Below are 12,393 nucleotides of genomic sequence, written 5' to 3' on the forward strand. Positions count from 1 at the left end.
TCATCTATAAATATAATATAAAAAATGATGCATGGTTTTAAGCTATTTTTTGAAGTGTAATCAGAGAAATCAGACAATACAAATATACAAAACTTTTCGAACAGTTTTTCCTTAAAACTTGCCATGAAAGAGACGTTCGCAAATAAATGAGTCTATCAAAATATTTGAGATTTATAGGATTCAAATTTTGAGGGTGGATTCTGTTAGAACATGGAAAAATTAGACGAAAATTAAGAATAAATAAATTTGTTTGATATATACCATAGTTTTTGAAATTTTTTATGCCTTGATTTAGCGAAAATAACTTGTAAAAGAAAATAACACACAAATGCCATTCATTTCATTACTTTAAATGTATTTTATGAAAAAATGAGTTCCGCTATATCTATAATCAATTATTTTTTCTGTTATAAACTTTCAATTTGATCATATCAACTTATAACAAAATCCTCAATTATGCTAATTTTTTAAAACCTTTCTTATTTTTATAAATTTTGAAAACGTATTTATGTTATCTATGCTAATTTGTTAAACCGTATTTTTCTTCTATTAAATGTAACCAAAATGATTGTAAAATATAAAAATCTCTTCTTTAATCTTTAAAATTTCCTTCGTGTAGAATCGTTTAAACGTACATGTTCGTATAAACTCGAATACAATATACATATATTCCATTCACCATTTTATGTTAAGGTAGTTTATTCGTCACTCACAAAACGAAGTCAAATAAGAGAAGTTTTTAAGTTATTTCTTTTACAGCTAATGATACAAGGAATTTTATAGTGAGAGTAATACGCAAAGGTTTTTTGCATGTCAAATTATATTGGGTCTTTAACTATTTAAATAAAATACTCAGGTATAAGGTATATCGCGAACTATAGTCTCGCTTTCTGTGAATGAACCTAAACGTTATTAAAAATCTTAGTCGGTAATGTAGGTAAAAATAAATTTTTATATGTGAATATACCGGATTAATCAGGGGACTAGCAGGGGCTGTAACCCTTGGCCCCGCAAGTTTCGAGTGCCACGCATGTTATTGGAAAATTATAAAAAAAGAAACAACTTATGAACAGTAATAAAAATACTTAGTGGCCAATTCGACCATGTTAATTAAAATATAATATGAGAGGATGCCTTCCCTTCATGCCACAGGCTTAATTCGGTGCTGAAATATTGACAAAATAATTCAAATTAAAAGATAATAGATTTGAGTACCAAACTACCTTAAAATGGTTTTGCGTTGGCGGGTTTATGATATTGCTTCCCATTGATTTCATTTCTGCACCTCCTCCACCATACGTAATATAACCTTCATACCATTACCTCCACCAACATGGAGGACTGTACCTATACAGTACTATATCGCATCCTGTCGGTACAATTGTACGAGTGAAGAGAGAAACTGTATCGTGTTGAATATACAATGTATGCTTCTTTTTTTTTTACAATGTTTTCTAAAAATCGTGCATTCCCATTGGAAAATATATATTTATTGAAATGGGTTACGAATACATGCTGGAAATAGGTTACGAATATTATTTTGAAGGCTTTCTGATCATTGAATTGCATTTCATTTATATTTGAAACATATACAGGTTGGGGTATTTTGATCTATACATCTAAATATCTAGTTTTGTAGTTAACCAATCAGAAAATAATGCAAACAAAAGTTGCAGAGTTTGATGGGGAACATCATCTTCTGGCATCAGATTGAGTCTAGCTCTTCGGGTTTCTTTAATAGCCAATTTAGATTCTAAACGGTAAGAAATAGAATAACACTTTAAATTAGAAAGTTGATCCTCATAAAAAAAACCCAACAATTATTGTTTTAAACATTTTCTCGAAAAACGTTAGCTTTCGGAGGAAATGCTAATTAAAAATATCTTTATTCCATTTAATCGAAAGAAAATACGCTTAAAGTTTATGGATAATTGTAGGTCAAAGTCATTTATAAAGGTGAATTTCCCTTGACAACTTTTGACTAAAACATTTTTCCGTAGCTAACGTATTTTCTTTCGACTAAATGCAAGAATGACATATTTGTAAGTTGCTTATCCTCCGAAAGCTAAAGCTATGAACAAAAATTGTTAGTTTTTTATGAGGATTAACTTTCTAAATTAAAGTGTTATTCTATCTTCTATCTTTTAGGATCTTCTATCGTTTAGGATCTAAATTGGCTATTAAAGAAACCTGAAGAACTAGTTCCATTCTGATGCCAGAACATGATGCCCCCCCCCCCCATCAAACTCTGTAACTTTTGTTTAAGTTTTTTTCGATCGGTTAACTACAAAACGAAATATTAAGATGTATAAATTAAAATGGACCATCCTATATGTTCACTGATCATAGTTGAATGAACATAGATGTTACAAATTTCAATACAACTTCCAAGTGAGAATGTCTAAATTGAATTTCCCGGATGATGAATCAATTGTTGGTAATCGTTTTCGTTTCGCTGGTGATAATGCTTTCAACATACCTGTATCAACCTTTAAAGGTCACAGTTAATACTACTGCCTCCCAATTATCTGACCACTCATTACCTGCAGCAACAGATGCAAACTGCATGAAGTAGTTGGTCTATTACGTTTTTCCAACAAAAGTTGGTGGTTTTGTATAAAGTTTTAACAGTTCTTTTCAGGATTTCAACTTCGAAGAACTTTTATCAATGGCTGGTGCTTGACTTTCAGGAATCTCCTCTGTTTAGCATTCTTTCTGCGAATTTGGTTTCGGTCGTTTCCATTCTTGTTTGCACTTTTGCAGTCGTTCCTCGGACTTTACGTCCACAAATGTCAAAGCAACGCTGATTGATTGGTACTTTAACCTGTTTAAACCTTAACTGATTGAGCTTCCCTATTTCTTGCCTCCCAATCAGTGCCTCTGTAATTCGTAATGAATCAATGAACCTTTCTTGCCACGGCTTTCAGTAAAATTATTCAAAGTTGCCATTTTTCAATTCCTTCCACCGTACCTATGACCAATTGTAACAATTATTTGGCTTCTATGCTGTAAAAATCCCAGGGGAATTTGTTTTGAACTGTGATATATTTTACAATTTAACACATTTACATTTATTTTTAATGAAAACACATTTGACTCGCAAAATTAATTTCCAATTAAATATGTTTTTAGTAATTTGTTTTATAATTAAATATATTTGTCAGTAATGCAGCCAATAACACCAACATTTATGCAGTCCCGGCAGGTATAGTGGGCGGAGTAGGGAGTTCTACCCATTCAAGAAATACCAAATAGGTAAATACCCACCCGAATTCATAATATCATCGAGTATGTTCAACTTCTAATTTTAAACTCACGACGAGGTTACAATCATTATCGTAATTTTGTTGAGTCACGATAGAAAATGTTTTTTCCATTTATATTTTACAGATGGGCGATGCGATCACGGCCTCTGAAGATTGTTAGAATTATCCAAAATGGCAAGAATTTCTCCATAATTGATTAGTGGACAACCAAAACGATAGTGCGGTCTCAGTCAGAGCACAGAGTTTTGGCATTACAGTGATAGTTGAAATTTTCGATCTTATTGAACACGTAGCTTTTTAATCGCATGAGAAAGTGAAAGCAGTTTTTGATGCCTTAAACACATCTCGCCATTTCAAGGTTGAAGAAATTTGGGATAAAAGTGTCAAAGCTATTATCGAACTCAAATTTCAATAACCTCAAATTCCGCGTCGATTAAGATTCGTTTGTGCGCCTCCTTCGTTTGCTAGTAACAATTCCAGAATCATCTTGTTCAAATGAACAGAGTTCCGTAGACTGAAAACATATTTGAGATCGATAATGTTGCAAGATCGGCTCAAAAACGTAGCTATTTCACATATGTATTCGGATATGATCGGCAAGCTCGATTTAGTTGAAATGATGAATGAATTCATTTCGCGAAATGCAAAGCGTTTAAGGGTTTTTTTTTGCGGAGTAAGTTTTCTGTTTGTTACAAAAACAAGTTAAAAACTTCTTGTTATATTTTGCCAACTTGAATTCGCTCGACTTGCGCCGTTTCGTTTGTTGATTCCGTTTTAAACTAAAAAATACAAAAGGAATAAATTATATATAATACTATATTTAGCTCAATTTTTTTCGAATAAAGGATATTTTAGAATATTTTCATAATTAAGTACCATACAATTTGTATGAATAAATAATAACTACGTATGTGAGAGCACATTCACCTTTTTATTTTCATTTCACTGTCAATGAATTCATACGTAAATTTATTATCATTATTTTTTATTTTTAGCTTTATATTTGTTGATGCGGAAGGAAGTATGTTTATCCTGATATGAATTCATTTTAAATATTTCTTCAATGGTTTGGATCGAGCAGGTTTCTTTAATATCGCTTAGATTTGTTATTTGCTGCCTTTGTCATATCTACTTTTGATATAGAGTGAACAGCGGCCCCGAAAATTTTTTTTAGAATTACAATTTTTGATCTATTGTTTTTTCGACATTTTATATTAAGCATAAAATTAATGTCTTAAATAGTTTTTGACTCTTGTAATCTCAGGTACTGAAAATTTAGGTATTGTAAAAAAAATTTCCGGACAAAAGTTGATATTTTCTCGCAAAGAATTAGAATTTGCTATAAAAAATAGGTAGTTCCACTTTCAAAAAACCAATTTGACCATTATTTGACTGGCAAGGCTTCTTTTATTTTTCATTTCCCCCGGTAATAAGAGTTTTGATCAAAAAACGGTAATTTTGTGTGACCTAATAGTAACAAGAAATGATATTATTGGCTAAAATTAATCGCGAATGAATAGGGTTTTTTTTCTATCTCGCCTGGGATAGTTTTTTCGAATACTTTATTGATGATGTTACGAAGCTCATAGCGTATCATGTCCGTTAAATATACTAATTTACCCAAGGTATTTCGATACCGGAAAAATGAAAATTATACCAAAAATTTTAAAATTTTATTTATCAATTAATCATCCTTTTATAAATTCTACAGATAATTGATTTGCATTGTTCACAAAAGATGTATAAATAGGTGATTAATTGATAAATCAAATTTAAAATTTTTGGTTTCATTTTCACTCTTTACTTAACAAAAATGCACGTGCTTTATCATTCTAAGTATTATAATTATAACATTATATGTGAATCACATGTAATGTTGTAATGATAACACTTAGAATGGTTTAAGTTTTGCGTTTATTTTTGACTGAGTATATAAATATATCGGTATTTCATTTTTATACCCAGTTTTGTTAAAATTATTAAATAATGAGAAAGTTCTTAATTTTTGTATGATGTATAAATCTTAAAACTTGAGGAATATAGATAAAACTTTTTTTATGTAAATGGTAACTTTTTGAAAAGCACTTATTGACGAAAAACCAACATTTATTACGACTTCTCCATATACTACTATGTTAAAATGTCGGTTTTTAATAAGTAATTTTTCGTCAGCCGAACAGACAATCGACTTGAAATTTATACAGAAGATATATTAAATACCCATTGACCAGACCTCGAAATGAGTTTGTGAGAGAACGGAATGAGTATGAGTTTATTCATGAAAAAATGTATAATTCATTAGGTTTTTCGTGAAAATCGTATCATGAAATACAAGTTATCACTAAAATAATATTTACAAAAAAATGTTAGATTATTTATTTATTTTGATTGGGTGGGAGTAGTAGAGACGTAAAGGGTTTGGGAGGACAATAATAAAATGGAAATATACACGTAAAGTCCTATGACAAATGAATATACGAGGAATGAAAATGTGAAAAAAATATAAATATAGAGTGTGCAATTAAAAGACTCCTTAAAGGAGTTTATACTAGGTGTAATATTTTTTAACTTTTTAGACTTTTTTCCCAAAAAAGACGTGCTTGAAATTACGACGCTTTGGGGGGTATCTATAAATGAAGTTTTTTGTAACAGCTAATAACTTCTTTAAAATAAAATACACGCTTTTTTTGGGAAAAAGTATGGAGACTTTGGAAAATGCTACAACTCGATGTCTGTTTATTGTTCGCTTGGAGTATTCTGACTAAATTTGTTGCAAATAAGCCCCGGTGTAAACTTCTTCAAGGGGACATCGTATATTAACGAACATCGTGTATAAACGAACAATGTATTTAAAAAAATAAAATTGTACATAGTCATTATTTTAAATAAACGGTAGTGTATTTTTAGAAGTCTTTTATTTTATTAAACGTACAACGAAGAATGGTATAACCTGTTACTATACTTTGTACAGTCATCGAAAGTAAAATGTTTTTAATTTAAATTTAGAGTTTGTATTAATATCGAATATTTAAACTTAATGGCGTCATCAAAATCCAAAAAAATTAACTTCGCTCTATCACATCCAAATTTTATCCAATTTTGATCAACCAAGTATGGTATCCTACTAAATTTGGGTCATAATTTTCAAATTTTTGGTCAAAATCAACTTAGCTATAATACATTCCAAGAATTTGGACTCCTGGTGTCGGTATTTGGCACATAGGTGAATGGTAGCGAAAAACTAACTTTCTAAGTGAAAAGCTTGGCCAAAAATTAATGGGTTTCAAAAAAAATTACATTAAGATCGGATCAAATTTGCTTGTGTTATCAAAAATATCGATTTTTAAACTTAATGACGTCATCAAAATCCAAAAAATTTAATTTCGCTCTATCACATCCAAATTTTATCCAATTTTGATCAACCAAGTATGGTATCCTACTAAATTTAGGTCATAATTTTCAAATTTTTTGTCAAAACTAACTTAGCTATAATACATTCCATGAATTTGGAATCCTGGTGTCGGTATTTGGCACATAGGTGAATGGTAGCGAAAAACTACCTATCTAGATGAAAAGCTTGGCCCAAAATTAGTGGGTTTCAAAAAAATTTCATTAAGATCGGATCAAATTTGCTTGTGTTACCAAAAAAATCGATTTTTTAAACTTAATGACGTCATCAAAATCCAAAAAATTTAATTTCGCTCTATCACATCCAAATTTTATCCAATTTTGATCAACCAAGTATGGTATCCTACTAAATTAGAGTCATAATTTATAAATTTGTGGTCAAAATTAACCTAGCTATAATACATTTCAAGAATGTGGAGCCGTGGTCTTTGTATTTGGCACATAAATGAATGGTAGCGAAAAACTAACATTACAGATGAAAAGTTTGACCAAAATTAGTGGGTTTTAAAAAAAATTCCATTAAAATCGGATCGAATTTGCGTGTGTTATCAAAAAAATCGATTTTTTACACTTAATGACGTCATCAAAATCCAAAAAATTAAATTTCGCTCTATCACATCCAAATTTTATCCAATTTTGATCAAACAAGTATGGTATCCTACTAAATTTGGCTCATTATTTTCAAATTTGTGTTCAAAATTAACCTAGCTATAATATATTTCAAGAATGTGGAGTCCTGGTCTCGGTATTTGGTAAGACAATTCGGAAAATGCAAGTGTTGTTATATGATTAGAAAAAATTTTCTGGAAAACATGATCCTGTAGTTTCATAATAGTACCTACAGAAATTTATATACTGTGTATAAAACTTTAACTACGTTTTTTTTTTTATTGAGAAAACGGTATATTACAAAATATATGAGTAAAAATAATTGAGTTTATTTTTACTCCCTTCAGGCTGTAGGGTAAAAACGAACGTTAAACTGTAAAAGTAGCTGTAGAGTGTAAAGTGTAGATTGTAAGTAAGTTAGTTATTACATCTAATAATATTAATAATAATAATAATAATAGTCGTTCAGCGTTCTCGTTATTATGTGATTGTTATAATATTTAATATTATTATAAAAATTTTCTTATAAAAATAATAATAATAACATAATAAGTATAGGTAATCATTTTGAAACAATCTTAATGTAAGGTTTTAGTTAGTGTAACAATACTTTACAATTTTATTTCTTTTAACGATATAATCACATGTACTTTTATACATTTTTATGTTAGAAAAGTCTCTTTTATATGGTTCCAAAACTTATACTACCGTCATAAATTAAAAAGCCCTACAAAAAATGAAATTTCACAGTAGCAAAAAAAAAAAAAATTTTTCCATCTGCATGAAATTTTGATTTAAAAATAATAATTACTTTTTCAATTATCGTTAGTCAAAAATAAATCATGAAATTTGAAAATAGTTAAAATTTATGTAAAAATATACTTAAATATTCGGATTTCGAGTCATAAAAGCACATTTTTCTTTTAAAATATAAAAATTGAAAATCGTAATTTTTAAACTGTGTATCACGTGACCTAAATCGCGGTAAGCACTGCTGTGATGTCATAGCGGTATGAGTCATAGACCATCAGTTAGTTTAGTGTAGACAGCTGAGTATAATATATACATAGATAATAAGTATTTATATTTATTATAATCAGATGTCTATGAATATATCTGTCAAACTTATTTGTGTTATTTCGTGTAATAATACCGATATTACGTCATCAAATTGGATGTCCGCGTTTTTGACAGTTTAAAAAATGTTTAAAATTTAATTTAAGTTTTTGGCAAGAAAGCGTGTGTATTTTTCCGAAATAAATTTTTGGTGGCTTTTTATTAGCAAAATCAACATTTTGAAGTACTTTTTCAAAATAAAGTGGAATACCCTATTCAAAGTAATCCTCGAAGAAATTCATAAATGAATGAATTACCAATAAAATAGAATTTCTCTTGTAATTCTTTTAACAACAGTGAACTATTTTCTGTTTAGATTCTAAACAGGTAGACTCTCTGTATTTAAACTATTTTTATGACTTCGGAACATACCTTTCTAGTTAAAAGCCGTCAAAGCCTGCCCATCGGTGATTTCAGGCACATTTCCTCTATAATGACGCCATCTCTTCTCTCATTTATCTACACTCTTGCTTATGGCTAGCGTAAGAACTCGGAAACTCTATTCTTATAATATCTCTATGATGGAAACTTTGAAAAAATTTAAAAAATGCTAGGGTCCATAGGTCAAATTTGTTGCAAATAAGGCATAGTATAATTTTAAAGATGGCATAGAAATAGCGGACACTCTCTGTAAAAGATTCTTTACGCTTTTGACCATATTCTCAAAGGGAAACAATAAATGTTTTGTTTTCTTTACAATTACATTAAATGCATTAAACTTTATTCACATGTACTTTATTTAAATTTAATTAAATTTTGTAGAAAAATATCTATCCATTCGTAATACAATTGTTTGTTCTATTCATGTTTATTATTGAATAGGGAGTACTTTTAAACTACTCTTCTAAAAGGTCAGTTTTTGTATTTTTCTAATAAACTTCACGAGAATGGAATGTTATTGATCGATCCGAAGGCGTCGTTGTACTAATTAGCTTAGTAATCCGATTCCTTTTACTAAAGTGGTTATAGTTTTAGATATACAAAATTTTAGATTGATCCACATTGCTTTTTGCTTTTTTTTACACAAATTATATGCCGCCATCGCGCATTGAAAAGTGTCGTTGCATTAATTATCTCAATAACCCGATTCCTATTAAATATAAATTCGATTAATAACACTAATTAAATGAGTTTTTATTGTATTAAATATTACAGAATTTGAGAATATCAGTATTATCACGCGTTCAATAATGTGACAGTTCTTTTTGAATAATAATGGCAATGTTTTCGAAATGGAATTTTAGGATTAGCGAATTTTGTACATTTGTTTTCTTATTGAAATTAGGTAGGGATAAAGTACGACGGACATCTGCCAGCGGTTGCATGATTTGAAAATTTCGTTTTTAATTATAAGAATGGTGGTATGCGAGCAATCTCAAAATTGCCTGACGTTGCCTGATTTTTCCTTGCAGCTCTCTCCAAACTGGAACCGCTTTTTTCAAAATATAGATAAGAAGCTTTGGTGTTTACTTTTTTCTGATAACATTAAAATGTAGAACCTTTGTTTTCGAGACAGTTGCACTTGACCGATGTTTGTTATTGATAAAATTATATGAGTGAAGTATTGTATGATTTTTAATAAAGATAATGTGTTTTAATAACAACATTTCACTTCATAAAAACATTTGCAAAATGATTCCACATAAACTTCTATCCTCATTTGGTATTTTCTTTTTTTCAAAATTCTCTGTTTCGATTTTCGACCAATGTCATTTTAATCTAAACACCTAAATATCTCATTTTGTAGTTAATCTATCAAATAGTTAATGATATCAGATTGAATGGGGACATGTTCTGATATCAGATTGGACTTACTTTTTTTGAATATCGATAGCTTTCGAAGGAAATGCCTGTGCTCATGACTTAAAACTATGTCATTATTGCACTTTAATCGAAAGAAAATACGCCTATAAAAACACGTAAATGTAACTTTTGATTCTAGATTTTTTCCTTGCAGAAACTTAAAAAAAGGGACGATTTTCCTGATTCGATGACATTCGTTTCTATTTCTCATTTTGTTCAAAACTGCGAATAGAAGCTAAAACAATTATTTCATTTTATTTTTCTATAATGAAAATAATATGTAATTATATTTTATTAGATTACACACTCCTGTAGTACAATTGGGTGTACATATGACGTCACATGTTTTAACATTGCATGTTAAAACTTTTTTTTGATAAATATTTAACAATTAGATAAAATTCATTGAAAAAAATCCCCAGTACACCTGTAATTAGTATACGTCAATATTATTAACGTTAAAGAGTATTACATTAGTTTAAATTGGGGTTGAGATGTTTAGATTCATTTGTGTAATGATTTACCCATACCATTTACCTTTTTAGCCAATTTTTTCTATCTGATTTATTAATAAGTTTGTTGTTTTGTGTAGTTTTGTTCAAAACTATTGTTTTAGAAGTAGGGATGGCAAAAAATAACTTCAATTTCGATAAAAGTTAAATAAAGATATAAACGTATCTTCAATTTGAAATTTTGACCGCTATGTGTGTGTGTCTGTCTGTGGCATAATAGCTCTTAAACGAATGAACCGTTTTTTTTAAATATTTGAAAGGTAACGTAATGGAAAGTGTTCTTAGTTATGTTTCAAGTGCGAGTTTAGTGTTCAGTACCCGAAACAATTAAAAAAGAGGTGATGATTTTCAAAATCGGTTCAGTTTGGAGAAGGGCATAAAGAAAAGGGTAATTTATTGGAGAGTTCTTAGCTATGTTTTAAGTGTGAGTTTAGGGTTCTGTACCCGAAACATTTGTCATAGTTTTTTTTTAAATTTTGTATATTTCACTTGTTTAATGTTGTAATCTAGTCCAAAGAGCTCTTTGCCCTTAAAATAATATTCTCAATAATATTGAGATTCTCAAACTTGCTGCGGCCACCATTCACTTTAAGCAGCAGTCACCCAAGAGAGGCCTGTCCCCCATTCATTCATAACGTTTTTCCTTATCTACTACTCTAGATTCTTTAAATTACCAGATGTTTTCACGGAGGCTAAAATTTTGATTATTTTTTCCTGTTTAGTAAATCCGGAATTTAATATAACAGTTGAATGAAATTCAATAAAAGTTTTTGAGCAGTTTTTCAAAGTCTTTAGTACCCACAAAAGAGCATTCTCGCTGGTTTCTTTAAAATTTTCAGCTCTTACAAGGGGCGGTATTTCCGAAAGACTGCTCTATGCTATATAATCTTCTAATGATGTGAAATTTTTGGGACATTCTGTTAAAAAAAAGAATTATTGATGTATTTTTGAGATAAAAGTTTTCTAGATATGAGACATCGCTCGTTGCACATTGTATATTCTACAAAATGTTATAAAGAATGTTATTAATTTATTTAGAAATCAATTTATTGATTTCAAACCAAACAAGTATAAATATATCAATAATGAATGAATGAATGCATTTGTGTGCATCCGATAACCTATCAACGCTCTTGTTTACAAGAATATTGGTTTATTATTATAATATTATTATATAATCAAGTATAAACCATTGCTCCCGAATCCTCCCCCTCGATTTTTTATTTGTGGTGGTACTTTCTGGTATTGATTTCTGATGGGATTTACTAATTATTAAATGAATAGACGATAGTTTACAAAATAATGAAATTCTCAATGAAAAATAATTTTTTAATAATGCACAATGTAAAATACATTCGATAGGTCAGTTGATTAGAGCGCTAGTCCGTTGCAGGTTCGATCACCGCTGGGGTGTACTTTTCTATTATACCATGTATTTACGAACTAAAACGATTCGTTCGAATAATGAATCTTGGCTCATTTGGTTTGTCATTTCTATTTTGTATCCCCTAACAAAAATATGTTTTTAATGCTACCCTTTTTTAAAGGCCTAAAAGCGTGCGAAAAACACGCTTTTTTTTGTATTTTTTTTTCTATAAGCGCTATTTATTAAAAAAAATTGTGCCTGTAAAATATAGGTCTTGTGCCTGTAAAATTGGATTCTAAAAATGAATTTTGAG

The sequence above is a fragment of the Chrysoperla carnea genome, chromosome 5 (assembly GCF_905475395.1).
Source record: "Chrysoperla carnea chromosome 5, inChrCarn1.1, whole genome shotgun sequence".
In the NCBI taxonomy this organism is placed as follows: Eukaryota; Metazoa; Arthropoda; class Insecta; order Neuroptera; family Chrysopidae; genus Chrysoperla; species Chrysoperla carnea.